This window comes from Mirounga angustirostris, unplaced genomic scaffold, assembly GCF_029215605.1.
Source record: "Mirounga angustirostris isolate CCGP_5_RB_7025 unplaced genomic scaffold, mMirAng1.0.hap1 SCAF_7, whole genome shotgun sequence".
Lineage (NCBI taxonomy): Eukaryota > Metazoa > Chordata > Mammalia > Carnivora > Phocidae > Mirounga > Mirounga angustirostris.
Window position 1 is genome coordinate 9,360,332 of NW_026991715.1, and position 14,273 is coordinate 9,374,604.

The following is a 14,273-nucleotide window of genomic DNA, read 5'->3' on the forward strand; positions in this document are numbered from 1 at the left end:
CCTAGGTGGAACTGACTGTTCTTGGCTCCTTAGATGCCCGCCAACTACAAGTGGCCTTATTTCTCGAAGAGCCAGACCCCCTGCGTCCGTGGCCTTGCGATCACAGGCTCCGCTGGCTCCGCGCAACTTCTCCAGAGCGGTCCCTCGGATCCTTAGCGTGCTCTGGGCAAGTCTGTGGCAGATCTTAACGTTCCCCTCCTCTCACCCCACTCAGGTCAGGGCCGAGTCCTCATCTCTTCTGTCGTCTTCGTTTAGTGGGGACCACCTGTCTACGCCCACCTCCCCACAACGCATCCTGGGAATCTGTTTTAGTCGGGAAGGGGACTAGGTTTAAGCCCTCGCTTAGCTCGCCGTTGGTCCCCACAATCTAGGTTCTATGGTGAGGTAGTCGTCCAGTAGGGCAAGGCACATAGGGGTCGATGAATCCTGGGAGTCCGGGACGCGTAGGTGCCGGAAGGTGTAGGTGCGCTCCTGGCCTATCCGGGGCGTGTCCGTTCGGGTCTTAATGCGGTCTTGGCTCTTTGGATGTGAGCGGGCGGGTGCGAAGGCCTGTGGCCCCCATTCAACACTCTCCCCAACTACTCCATTCATCTCTTCTCCGGCGTCTCCCCCAGGGTTCCGCGAGTGGTTTTCTCCAGTTTGGTGCACCGAGCCCGGGTTGTTCTCGAAACCCAAACGGCGCTAGAGCGCTGCCAGGAGTCAACGCGGGGACCTTTTTGAAGGTCCCCTTTGACTGGAGAGAGGGCTCCAGCTGGCTGGGATGGCGCGGCGGGGCCGGGTCGCGCCTCTGCCTGAGCCAAGGCCTCCTGGTCGGGTCGGGTCGTGCTGGCAAAGGCCGTGGCGGGAGGGTGCCCCAAACCCCCCCGCGAGCCTGCCTCTGCCTATCAGGCAGGGCCCCCATTGTTCTCTGGGGATTTAATTTCATTTTGTATACTTGACTTCCTTGAACAGCATAAATAAATAAATCAAAGCCAGAAGGTTAGCATATATTAATTGTGTGCTTTTATTGTTTAAAAGAAAAACGAAATGGTTAAAAAAAGGAAGCAAATGTGGCAGTTATAAGCTTTAGGGGCAGGTGTTACCAACTGTGGACGTCTGTTCTCACTTTTCTTATATAATTCCATAGAGAAGAGAAGCAAATGCTTACAACAGGGAGGCGGTAGTAACCAGGAGCGCGAGGATACACGGTGGCCTAGGACAGAGTCCATCCAACACTTTGTGCGTGCGAAAGGAGGCGAGGACAATGCCGGTTGAGGAGAGGCCGGTTAGCATCTTGTTTTCCAAGGAAAAGGCCGAGAGGAGCGGCGAATGGAGCGGTCAACGCAGAGGGCTGAGCAAGATTGTGGAGTGGCAGTGGAAAAATTAGCACTTTTTTTCCTTGAAGTGGGTTAGCCACCATTCGTCTCCCCCTCTGGTTTTGTAACAGTCATCTGTGTAGGGAGTTTTTCTGGGAATTTTTGGGCCAGGTCTTAGTGGATTTTCGTGAATTTTACAGCAGGGAATCAGAATCACTGTTTTTTGTTTGGTTTTTGGTTTTTACTACTGAATATCCCAGTGCAATTAAAGCCCTTTGGGGGAAAGCAGGTCCAAGAGGAGGGAGGAGAGCGCCCGCACAGCCCAGGACCCTGGTTCGGCGGGAGTGGTGGTTGCTCCCGGGCAATCCCAGGAGAACGCTTCGAGGGCGGAGGGCGGGGGCACCTAGCCTGGGCGGCGAGTGTGCGCGCGCTCTGGTGCGAGCCTCCCGAGCTGTGCCCCCAGCCACCGCAGCCAGTCATCTCGTTTCTGCCTTACACTTCCCTACATTTTCTGAAGCTTTTGCAAATAGCGTTGCAGTTATGTGTTGCTTTTCATATTTTCATTAAAAAAAAAATAAAGGGGCACCTGGGTGGCTCAGTCGTTAAGCGTCTGCCTTCAGCTCAGGTCACGATCCCAGGGTCCTGGAATCAAGCCCCACGTCGGGCTCCCTTCTCGACAGGAGGCCTGCTTCTCTCTCTCTCCCACTCCCCCTGCTTGTGTTCCCTCTCTCGCTGTGTCTCTCTCTCTCAAATAAATAAATAAAAATCTTTAAAAAAGAAAGAAAAAAGAAAAACCCTAGTCCTTTTACCAGGCGCCGCACCCGAAGGCACCACTCCGGTTTCATTTCGCGGCTCAAGACACAGTCGGTCCCGCGACCCCACCAAACCCCGCTCTCTTTTCTTTCAAGGAGCCCTCCGGCTCCTCCCGGACTCTGCGCCCAGACCCCGGGCCTCCAGACTTGGGCCTTATTTGGGCTCCCTTGGGCAGAGGCTCCCAGGCCAAAGCGGAAGGGTGGCCCTGCTTGCTGTCCGAGGCGCGCTAGCAGTGAGGCTCTCCCAGACCACAGAGAGGGACCAAGGGATATGGAGCGTTTTCGCTGGGCGAGCTGCCTACGGATGAGGTTAACGGCGGATGCGGAGACTGCGGAGCAGGGATAAGGTTGGGCGCGGGACACTGAGGTCCAGAGGATAATTCCAATATATCAAAAATAAAAGTACCCGTTGGTGGCAAAACTACTCCCAACCGACTCAGATTACGGACCGAACCAAAAAAGCAGCTATGAGGCGGCTCGTTGGTCTAGGGGTATGATTCTCGCTTTGGGTGCGAGAGGTCCCGGGTTCAAATCCCGGACGAGCCCGCTTTTTCACTTTTACATACTTTTTAGCTACATTTCTTCTTAGATGGATGGTTTGGGTCTTGGACGGGCAGATGGCATACCCAGGAGTTCGAGTGGCCTGGGGAAGAAGAGTAGGTAGAGGAGTAGGCTCAGGAAGAAGAGTAGGTAGAGGAGTAAGTCGCCCCGGAACCGAGGGTCACCGATGAAAGACTGGGTGCAGAGCCGCTTGTGGTTGTTTTCTGCCAATCTGGGACGTGGTGCCATCTTTTCTCAGCTTAGAACTTTGCATCCACTGTACCAATGGAAGGCTTTCTTCACAATAAGAGTATTACAGGGAGTACTCTACCAGCGGGTTTCCGTAGTGTAGTGGTTATCACGTTCGCCTAACACGCGAAAGGTCCCCGGTTCGAAACCGGGCGGAAACAATCCATAGCTTTATATTTTTTCCTTCCTACTATTTAACATTTGGAGACTATGAGCCATCCACCATCAACTACTATTTGAAATTTATTACACTGATGTACATTTGGAGACTCTGTGGGACAAACCTGGCTTCAGTTCAGGACATCCACCATCCTCTGCCTGGTTACAGACATGGGAGCTCTTCCAGGGATTGAGAAAAGGGTATCTACACCGCCAGTTTTCCACCTCAGCCACGGACGCCTGTAATACCTGATCCCAACCCACTTGCTGTCTAGACACGAGCTCACAGAAGGCACAGAGCCCAGCCATTCAGCAGCCGCCCTCTGGTAGAATGGAGTTCCTTCCAGACGCCGAAAACTGAGAGTGCCCAATCCCGCTTCGTTCCGCTATTTGTGATCCCCAGCAAAATAGCGCACAAAGCGCTGAGAGGCTCGCAGCGGTGGGATTTAAACCCACATCCCCAAAGAGACTAGGGCCTTAATCCAGCGCCTTAGACCGCTCGGCCACACTATCCCGGCGCAGGAGGGCTTGGGGTGTCTAATTTGACTGCTGATAACTTTCCAAGGGTCTTCAGGAAAAGAAAGCGTTGGGAAGAATCTACAGGTTAGAGCAGAATTGTATCCCCACCAGCAAGATTAGCTTGACCAGAGCCACTGGGCTCCACCAGCGCGCTGACAGAGAAGGATTCGCGAGGCGCACACCCTATGCCTTGCTTTTGGGAAACTCTCAACAAGCAACTCCCACCTTTCACTTTGGGGAATGGGCGTGAACGCAGAGGAGGCCTTCTATAATCTCACCTGTTGTTGTTTTTTTTTAATTAAACCGTGTGTATTATTTCTAGAAATTAAATAAAGGAGAGGGAAACCTTGCATGCACCCCCCTCTCAATTTTTCAAAAAATCTATAAGGTTTATTTTATTTATTTATTTATTTATTCATTTATTTATTCTGGCAATCGTGATCTCAGAGGCCTCCACCCGTGCAATTCTGCTGCCTGAGGTTTCCATCCTTTTTTTTTTTTTTTAAAGATATCTTTTATTTATCTATTTGACAGAGAGATAGCACAAGTAGGCAGAGTGGCAGGCAGAGGGAGAGGGAGAAGCAGGCTCTCCGCTGAGCAGGGAGCCCGATGCGGGGCTCGATTTCAGGACCCTGGGATCATGACCCAAGCTGAAGGCAGCTGCTTAACCAACTGAGCCACCCAGGTGCCCCGGTTTCCATCCTTTTAAACAAGTGTTCCAACTGGAGATATCGGATCTTGACAAAAAACACACTTGATTGAATACCATAGGGGGAATCTTCCCTTCCCTCCCTATTATAAAAACCCATTAAAGAGAAAAAAACAACCACACCAGCATATCCAGGGAAAAAAATAGAAAAATATTCACCAGAAAACCTCAGAGATAACTATCAATATTTGGTGAATTAACCTCCAGTTTCTTTTTCCGTTAATTTCCCCCTGCACCAGTATGTCTACCTGCTGTAGATACAGATTTGAAACATTCTTTTTAAACTTAGATTGTATGTCATTAAATCGTCCCAAACCTCATTTAAATGGCTGGGTCTAAATTCATGAAAGTAGCTTGGATTCCGTCCCTGGGGCCTTGACTTTTAATGGGAGATCTGAACACAGGTGGGTAGCCAGGGCTAGAGTAGAGGACACTAGGATTACTGCACCATCCTAGTAGATTTATTTTCTCCTGCTTAGTTTCTTTCTTTCTTCTTTTTTAATAGTTTATTTATTTATTTGAGAGAGAGTGAGTGAGTGAGTGAGAGAGAGTGACGGGGGAAGGTCAGAGGGAGAAGCAGACTCCCCGCTAAGCGGGGAGCTTGATGCGGGACTCGATTCTATCGCTTAACCAACTGAGCCACCCAGGTGCCCCACTCCCTCTTAATTTCTTAATATAAAGATTGTCCCGTGATTCTTATAACTCTATACAGCTGTGTGTTTTTAAGCCAAAGTGTGTATTACCACAAATTTAGTGGCTAAAAACAACACAAATTTATTTTAGGGGTTTTTTTAACTTTAAATTCGATTAGCCAACATATAGTAGTACATCATTAGTTTCAAATGTAGTGTTCAATGATTCATCAGTTGCCAGTAACACCTAGTGCTCATCACATCAAGTTTCACCCTTAATGCCCATCATCCAGTTACCCCATCCTCCCACCTGCCTCCCTTTCTGCAACCCTCAGTTTGTTTCCCCGAGTCCAGAGTCTCTCATGGTTCGTCTCCCCCTCCCATTTCTTCCCATTCAGTTTTCCCTCCCTCCCCCTGTGGTCTTCCGCACTATTCCTTATGTTCTACAAATGAGTGAAGCCATTTGATAATTGTCTTTCTCTGATTGACATTTCACTTAGCATAATCCCCTCCAGTTCCATCCCCGTTGACATAATGGTAAGTAGTCATCCTTTCTGATAGCTGAGTAATATTCCATTGAATATATGAACCACATCTTCTTTATCCATACATCTTTTGAAGGACATCTCAGCTCCTTCCACAGTTTTGCTGTTGTGGACATTGCTGCTATGGACATTGGGGTGCACGTGCCCCTTCTTTTCGCTACATCTGTGTCTTTGGGGTAAATACCCATTGGTTCATAGTGTAGCTCTATATTTAACTTCTTGAGGAAACTCCATCCTGTTTTCCAGAGTGGCTGTACCAGCTTGCATTCCCACCAACAGTGTAAGAGGGTTCGCCTTTCTCTGCATCCTCACCAACATTTGTTTTTTCCTGTCTTGTTAACTTTATCCATTCTAACTGGTGTAAGGTGGTTATCTCATTGTGGTTTCGATTTGTATTTCCCTGATGGCAAGTAATGTGGAGCATTTTTTCATGTGTCTATTGGCCACTTAGATGTCTTCTTTGGAGAATTGTCTGTTCATGTCTTCTGCCCATTTTTTAACTTGATTACTTGTTTTTTGGGTGTTGAGTTTGAGAAGTTCTTTATAGATCTTGGATACCAGCCCTTTATCTGTAATGTCATTTGCAAATATTGTCTCCCATTCCGTGGGTTGCTGTTTCCTTTTGTTAACTGTTTCCTTTGCTGTGCAGAAGCTTTTATCTTGATGAAATCCCAATAGTTCATTTTTGCTTTTGTTTCCATTGCCTTTAGAGACATGTCTTGCAAGAAGTTGCTGCGGCCAAGGTCACAGTTGCTACCTGTGTTCTCCTCTAGGATTTTGATGGATTCCTGTCTCACATTGAGGTCTTTCCCCCTACTTTTATGAAATTTTAAACAAAGAGCAATAGGCCAAGGGGTTGGGGAAGAAGTAGCCCTTAAGAACTAAACCAGGGGCATCTGGGTGGTGCAGTCAGTTAAGCATCTGCCTTCGGCTCAGGTCATGATCCCAGGGTCTTGGGATCAAGCCCCGCATCGGGCTGTCTGCTCAGCGTGGGAAGTCTGCTTCTCCCTCTCCCTCTGTCTACCACTCTGCCTACTTGTGCTCTCTCTCTCTGTGTCAAATAAATAAATAAAATCTTGGGGAAAAAAAAGAACTAAACCAGGGGCATCTGGGTGGTGCAGTCGGTTAAGCACTGGACTCCTGGTTTCAGCTCAGGTCCTGATCTCGGGGTGATGGTATTGAGCCCCCCGCCGCCGCTGTTGGGCTCCACACTCAGTGCTGAGTCTGCTTGAGACTCTTTCCCTCTCCCTCTGCCCCTTCCCTACTGTATGCACTCTCCCTCTCTCTCAAATAAATAAATAAAATCTTAAAAAAAAAAAAGAACTAAACCAAAGAAGCTCATTTAAACATGTTTTTTGGTAAATCAGTGAGAGGTACAAATACCATATGATTTCACTCATATGTGGAATTTAAGAAACAAAACATAAGCAAAGGGGAAAAAAAGAGGGAGAGAGGCAAACCAAAAAACAGACAACTATAGAGAACACACTGATGGTTACCAGAGGGGGATGAGGGGATGGGGGATGGGGGAAATAGGTGATGGGAAGGAAGGAGTGTACTTGCTGTGATGAGCATTGAGTGACGTATGGAAGTGTCGCATCACTATATTGTACACCTGAAACTAATATTACACTGTATGTCAACTAACTGGAATTTAAATAAATTTAAATAAATTTAAATAAAAACTTTAAAAAAAACACCCATGTTTTTGGTACTTGTCCACAGCACCTTCAAAGAAACCCAAGTAGGGTTCTAGGTGGAGGGCCTGCCCTGAATGGGCTGGCTTAGCTCCTGGGGAAATGATTCACTGATTGCCAGTTTCTCCAAAAAACAAAACAAAACAAAACCTTGAGCACTCAGCCAGGAGGCATAATGTAACTCTGAAATGCCTGCAAAATGCAGATAGTATCTGCACCATTTTCCTCATTTTAATTCTTCAGAAACTATGGCATAACTTTCTGTTTTTCAGTCATGTCTCAAATCAAAGCAACACAACAAAATTCAGTTTCTTTTATTTTTTAAAAACAAAACAATTTCCAATTGTTCTTGGCTAGTATATAGAAATACAATTTATTTTACCATATTGATCTTGTGTCTGTAACCTCGCTAAACACATTTGGTTCTAGTATTTGGAGGGGGGCGGGGTGGAGACAGTCTGTTAGATTTTCCCCGCAGATATTATGTCATTATGACGAATGAAAATTTTACTTCTTCCTTTCCAATCTAGATGCCTTTAATTATTTTTCTCACCTTGTTGCACTGGCTAGAATGTCTAGTACAATACTGAAGAGAAGTAGTGAGATGTGGAAATCCTTGTTCTTCATCTTGGGGGAAAGCTCTCAGTCTTTCAACATTGAATATGATCTTAGCCCTTTCTAGGGTTGAGAGTCAACTCTACTCCTGGTTTGCTGAGAGTTTTATAAAAAATGGATATTAGAAGAAAAAAACAAAAAAAAATTGTTACTATGTATGGTGAAGGATATTAACTAGACTTCTGGTAATCATTTTGCAGTACAGATTTCCCTGCTTTCCAGAAGTAGAACGTTCCCATGAAAACTTCGGTGAACCAAAATGGCGTAAAGTGAAGAGTATCACCCACTTTCCAAAAGTTCGAGTCACACGACTTTGCTTTTACAGAAGACCTGCATTAGCATGGTCACGGCTTTTTCCTTAAAAGGAAAATCTTTGAATTTCTTTTGGTTAGTGAAAACAGGTACTAATGTAGTATATACTACATTATCAAATATACAAATACCAAATCATTATGTTGTGCACCCAAAACTAATATAACATGTCAATTATACCTCAATAAAAAAGTTATGAATCCAAAAAAATGTTTTGCATAATCTTTATATCTTGCTGTATAACCATAAACATTTTGTAAGTTTCTACTGGAGAGTAAGTAAAGCCTGTTATTAAATGTCCCTAAAAAAAAGGATATTGGATTTTATCAAATGCTTCTTCTGCATTTACTGGATAATCGGATGGGTATTTTTTTTTAGTTTGTTAATATGGTGAATTACATTGATTGGTTTTTCAAATGTTGACCCAGGCCTTGATCAATAGCTAAAATCATCTGGGTCACTGGTTGGTTTTCTTTTTTATTATCTGGCTCTCCCCCGTGTGTGAGCTCCTGAATCCCTAGACCCTGCAAAGAGTGCTATTCCATAATCTAGCTTTTCCCCCAGCTTTATCAAGCAAGGTAGGATTGACAACTAAAAATTGTACATATTTAAGGTGTACAATGTGATGTTTGATATATATATACATTGTGAAATAATCATCACAATCATAACACCTCACATAATTAATTTTGTGTGTGTATGGTAAGAACACATAAGATCTACTCTCAGTAAATTTTAGGTATACAATATTATTATTAATTATAGTCATTAGGCTGTACATTAGGTCTCAAGAACTTATTCATCTTGTAACTGAAAGTTTGTACCCTTTGACAACATTTCCCATTTCCCCACCTCTCAGTCCCTGGTAATCACAATTCTACTGCCTGTTCCTTTGAGTTTGACATTTTTAGATTCCACATATATGTGAGCTTATGCAATACTTGTTTTTTGGTGTCTGGCTTATTTCCCTTAGCAAAATGTCCTCCAGGTTCATCTATGTTGTCACAAACGGCTGGATTTCCTTATATTTTAAGGCTGAATAATATTCCATTATAAATATATTTTTTCTTTCTTTTTAAAGATTTTATTTATTTATTTTTGTGAGAGAGAGAGAGAATGAGTGCATGAGCAGGGGATGGGGGGCTGCAAAGGAAGAGGCAGACTCCCCGCTGAGGGATTCAATCCCAAGACCCTGGGATCATGACCTGAGCTGAAGGCAGACGCTTAACCAGCTGAGCCACCCAGGAGCCCCAATATATCACATTTTCTTTATTCATTTATCCATCAATGGACACTTAGGTTGTTTACACATTAGCTATTGTGAATAATGCTACAATGAACTTGGGCATGCAGATATCTCTCGAAATACTGATTATATTTCCTTTGGATATATATCTAGAAGTGGGATTTCTGGATCATCTTGTAACCCCAAGTTCAGGCAGGGTGGAAGCAGCAGCATCCCTGTTGGATGATGAACGAATCACCCAACGCAGCTTTCACAATGGTGGCCAGTGACCTCCAAGCATGTAAAAGTCATGAGCACTATACAGTCACCATCATTTTCAGTTATCTGAAGCATCAACACACTGAACTTGTAATAGGATACAATAGGGTGGTCTCATCCCACCTCCTGAGTCTGAGGGTCTGACTCTCCTCCTCCATCTGCCCTAAATGTTGGGATTCTGCAGGACATGGGCTTGGGCCTTTGCTCTTCTCATGCCCACTGCCACTGTGGCCAGTGGGATCAACACCTCTTGATTTTTAACTCCAGCCCAGATCTGTCCCCTGGCTTCCTCTTTCATTTCCATTCCAAGTCTCTCCAGACCCACAAGCTCCATATCCACACCAGAACAAATGCATGCCTTCTCTATTGTCCAATCAGCATCTCCTGCACAGCCCCCTCTCTGGAAATGATGCCAGCTATTCAACTCACATGCCCGCCAGGCAGCTCCAGACAGCTCCATTGCTGCCAACATCTCTTTCCAGGATCATTGGCACACCGACTAGTCAGGACTCTCACGCCCCTTACCACTGGAACATCAGAAAGGGGTCATTTCTTCTGTGCTCACTGCATTAACCAAGCTCAAAGGGATGTGTGAACAAAGCCCAGAATCTGCAGCGAGAAATAAAACAGAATAGACACTCGCGGTGAGTGCTAGGAAACGAGGGGAAACCAGAGGTAATAAATAAGCAAAGACCAGGCCCTGCTCACCCTCTTGCCTGGACAGAGCAGGGGGCAGGTGTATGGACAGAATTAATTCCTCCCAACCTTGTGAATAATTTCCTATCTCAATGCACATATTTCGTAAAATACGACCACTCTTCTAGAGAAAACATTCTTTGTTATACTCATAATGCAAGCTCTTCCATCACAGCTTGCAGGCTCTAATTTTGCAGTTCTTCCGGATTCTATTTCCAACACGGGGCGGGAGTGCCTTGCTGTTGGCGCCCTCTACCGTGGACAGGCTGTAGTTGCAACTTTGGAAGTGAGAAACTCAACCAAGTAACACGAAGAGAGGTTCGCTTACTCTAGGGGTGGTCAATAGCAGTCAGGGGTCTGTGAACCTGGATGGGAAAAAATAGCAGCAGATGATGAAGCTGAGGGCCAAGAAAGAATTCTTGAGAGGTCTTCAGTGCAGAAAGGTAGTTTTAAAAAGGGACAGGACCTGTGGGCAGAAAGAGCTTCACTGGGGTCACGAGGGGTGGCCCATTATATACATTCAAGTTGGGGCCAGCGGTTATGGATAGCATAAGTCTCTAAGGAATTTTGGAAGCAAGATTTCCAGGACCCTGAGAGGCTAGCTGTTTTTGGGAAAAGGTCATTTATTACCATCTAATAAAACCTTAGTCATGAGACCCTTCAGATGTATATCGGTGGGTTGTATGCGGGGAGATGATTGCCAACATGTATCTTGGAGGGAGCATTTAGAGATAAATGAAGTTTCCAAAGGAATTTTTATATGTTAAAGTAGACTTAGAGGATCCTGGTGTGGCTCAGGCTAGGATTGCATTTTGCCTTTAGCGAAGTATTAACATCGGGGCAGTTGAGTCCCTAGAGGAATGTCACTCTGCTTGTTTCTAGGACTTGTCAGTGGGCTCTAGGTAGTACAGAAATTTAATAATTTTTCTCTGACTTTGTTTCTCACATCAGCACTCATATTTTTCCTCATCACTAACTGAAGTCGAGTCTTTTCTTTTATTATGAATGCAGGCTACAGACCCCAGTAAGATTGACAGGACTCATAACTCCACTGCCAGTGGAAACCTCAGACGTTTTCATATTACACTGTAGTTGATGCAGATACCTTGAATTACCATTTATGCTCCTTAGTATTTAGAAAATTACAGTAATTATCAGATAAGCTTCTGTATCTTATTATTGTGTCCATAAAGCAGCACATTTCTTTCTTTTTTTTTAAAAAAAGATTTTGTTTATTTATTTGAGAGAGAGCGCGCACGCAAACGTATCAGAGGAGGAGCAGAGCGGAAGGGAGAGGGACAAGCAGACTCTGCCCTGAGCACGGGGCCTGACATGGGGCTCTATCCCAGGACACTGGGATCAGGACCTAAGCCAAACCAAGAGTTGGATGCTCAAATGACTGGGCCACCTAGGCACCCTGCAGCACATTTATTTTTATATTACAAATTTTTAAAAAAGATTTTATTTATTTATTTGAGAGAGAGAAAGTGAGAGACAGAGCATGAGCAGAGGGGGAGGGGCAGAGGGAAAGCGGGGAGCCCAGAGATCCCTAACCCTAACCCAGGACCCTGGGATCATGACCTGACCTGAAGACAGACGCTTAACTGACTGAGCCACCCAGGTGCCCCTCTATATTGCAAACTGATTCTTAAAAAAATATAGGCTACATCAGTATGAAGTTTTAGAAGTTTTAGAATATAACTGAGGTCCGGAGCCCACGACCAAGAAAGAATTCTTAAGACGTCTCTGGTGCAAAAAGGTGATTTTATTAAAGCACAGGGACGGACCCGTGGGCAGAAAGAGCTGCTGCCCCGGAGTTGTGAGGGGCGGCTGATTATACACTCAGGAACTGGGGAGGTGAGGACAAAGGGGGTGTTCAGAAGGATTGTCATATGCTAAAAACTCTCAGGTTACTAGAGGTCTGGTTATTGTCAAGCCAAGGCTGTTTTCCCCTCTAATGAAGCACTAACATGAAGACCGTTGGGAGTTTCCTGAAGGGATGTTACATTCCTCCTATCACACGTACTTGTCAATTGGCTTTAGGTTTAGAAGAAATTCAGTTTTATTTACATTTCCTTTCAGAAGCTATTGCTAAGGGTTTTGTAAGTAAACTGAGGGAAACTCCTGTCCTGCAAGACTGTGATCTCTATCAGTTAACCATTTGTTTTTCCTTTAGGGCAGCCAGGAGTGCCTGAGGAATGTCACACATACCACATGGCGGGGGTGGGGGTGGGGTGGGGTGGGGGGGGGTGGGGGGGTTGGGGGGGGAACGGGGTGTAGGGTGCCTGCTTCTTCTTTGTCCTCAGCGAGCCTTCTGCTCCCTCATCAACACTACATGAGTCTGTTCACCTAGAGCTCAAAAGCAAAACTCAGGCTGGAGTTACATTTGGGTGTAACCCCAGGGGGTTGGGCAGGCATGAAGGATCTTCTGTGGTGTTGGGAATATGTTACTTCTCCATACAGGTTTGGGTTACATGATATGTTCCCTTTGTGAAAATTCATTGAGGGGTACACTTCGGATTTGTGTGCTTTTCTTTGTGTTAGGCTTCAATAAAAAGGTTTGCAAACAACAAACAAAAAAGACAAATGACCTAATCCATTGTATGTGCTGAGCACACAGACAGTCAGGCTTTGACCTTGCCTCTCAGAACTGCCAGGGGAGAGAGAGCTTTTCTGTGTTACTGTCCTCTGGCAGCAGACGGGAAGAAGTGGCATTCGGCCAGGGACTAGAGGAAGTACATTTCATCTTAGAGAGGCAAGTGTAGGAGGTGGGAGGGTGGAGAGGCTCCTTCCTGCAGAGCAGGGTGGATTTGCACCTCATCACTGCACAGTTCTGAATCCCTTCATTTTTATCCTTTGTCCTAAGGAAGGAAGAGATAAAAGCTGGTGATCTCAGTTCCCAGAGGAATTGAGCCATCAACTAAGGTGGGACAAAAGAGGGTTGGATAGTAGCAAAAAAATTTTTTTTAAGATTTTATTTATTTATTTGACAGAGACACAGCGAGAGAGGGACCACAAGCAGGGGGAGTAAGAGAGGGAGAAAGAGGCTTCCCTCAGAGCAGGGAGCCCGATGTGGGCCTCGATCCCAGAACCCTAGGATCATGACCTGAGCTAAAGGGAGATGCTTAATGACAGCCATCCAGGCGCCCAGTAGGAAGCATTTCTGAAAGAAAGTAGGGGAAAGCAAGACAGGTGGCCCAGGGAGATAGAAAAACCATCCTCGAATCATGTTTTGGGTTGTGGAGAGGCTTCCTTAGTGCTGCAGGCCTGCAGCCCAAAAAGAGAGGATCTCCAGGATCTCTGACCCTGAACTTTACCTGATGGAGTGTTCCTGGAAAACAGCAGTTTCCCACCCTCCTGTGTTCTAGGAAGTGGCTTGCTGCAAGTGTTACAGGATTTTTTTCTCCGACTGTGCCCACGGTTCTTGGTCACACACCTTCAAAGAATGACGAGGTAGAAAAATGGTGGGCAGCAAAGCAAGGTTTATTGAACAATAGCAAAGTTCCCGAGGAAGGAGGGGAACTGAGAAGGTTGCCATGGGAATTTCTAAGTCTAGGGGTTTTTATGGGCTTGTTGGTGGGCTGTTTTAATCTGATTAACCCTCCCTGCGCCTGTCATCCAATCAAGTTTTTGTCACCTGGGAAAGGGTGGAGGGCTCCTTCCAGGATGGTGTAAAATCCTTTTAAGGGTGGTTTCCTCTTGGAGCGGGGGCTTGTCCCTGCCTGCCAGCTTTCCAACTATCCTTCATCACAAGGAGCCAGCCTTCCCCATGTGACTTGCGATGACCTCTCAGACTCAGAAAGACTAGCTGAACTAACCAATCTGGACAAAATGCCTGTTAACCTGAGTTGACTAAACTTCAGTCAACTTCCCCTTCCCCACAGACCCCCAGACCTTGACCACCCTTGAGCAAACTTTGAAATGGCTCTGCCCCAGAACCAGCATCCCCTGATCAACTGTCCTACTGTGTCAACTCACCACCCTCCATA

At 45.7% G+C, this 14,273-nt stretch overlaps 2 non-coding genes across 2 annotated transcripts; both read left to right on the top strand.

The window, feature by feature from the left end:
* The first annotated feature begins 2,581 nt into the window (after positions 1–2,581).
* Positions 2,582–2,653, top strand: TRNAP-UGG (transfer RNA proline (anticodon UGG)). Its single transcript has one exon. It is a non-coding gene; the product is annotated as a tRNA-Pro (tRNA).
* A 331-nt stretch (positions 2,654–2,984) lies between these two features.
* On the top strand, positions 2,985–3,057 carry TRNAV-AAC (transfer RNA valine (anticodon AAC)). The gene has a single exon. It is a non-coding gene; the product is annotated as a tRNA-Val (tRNA).
* The last annotated feature ends 11,216 nt before the right edge of the window (positions 3,058–14,273 follow it).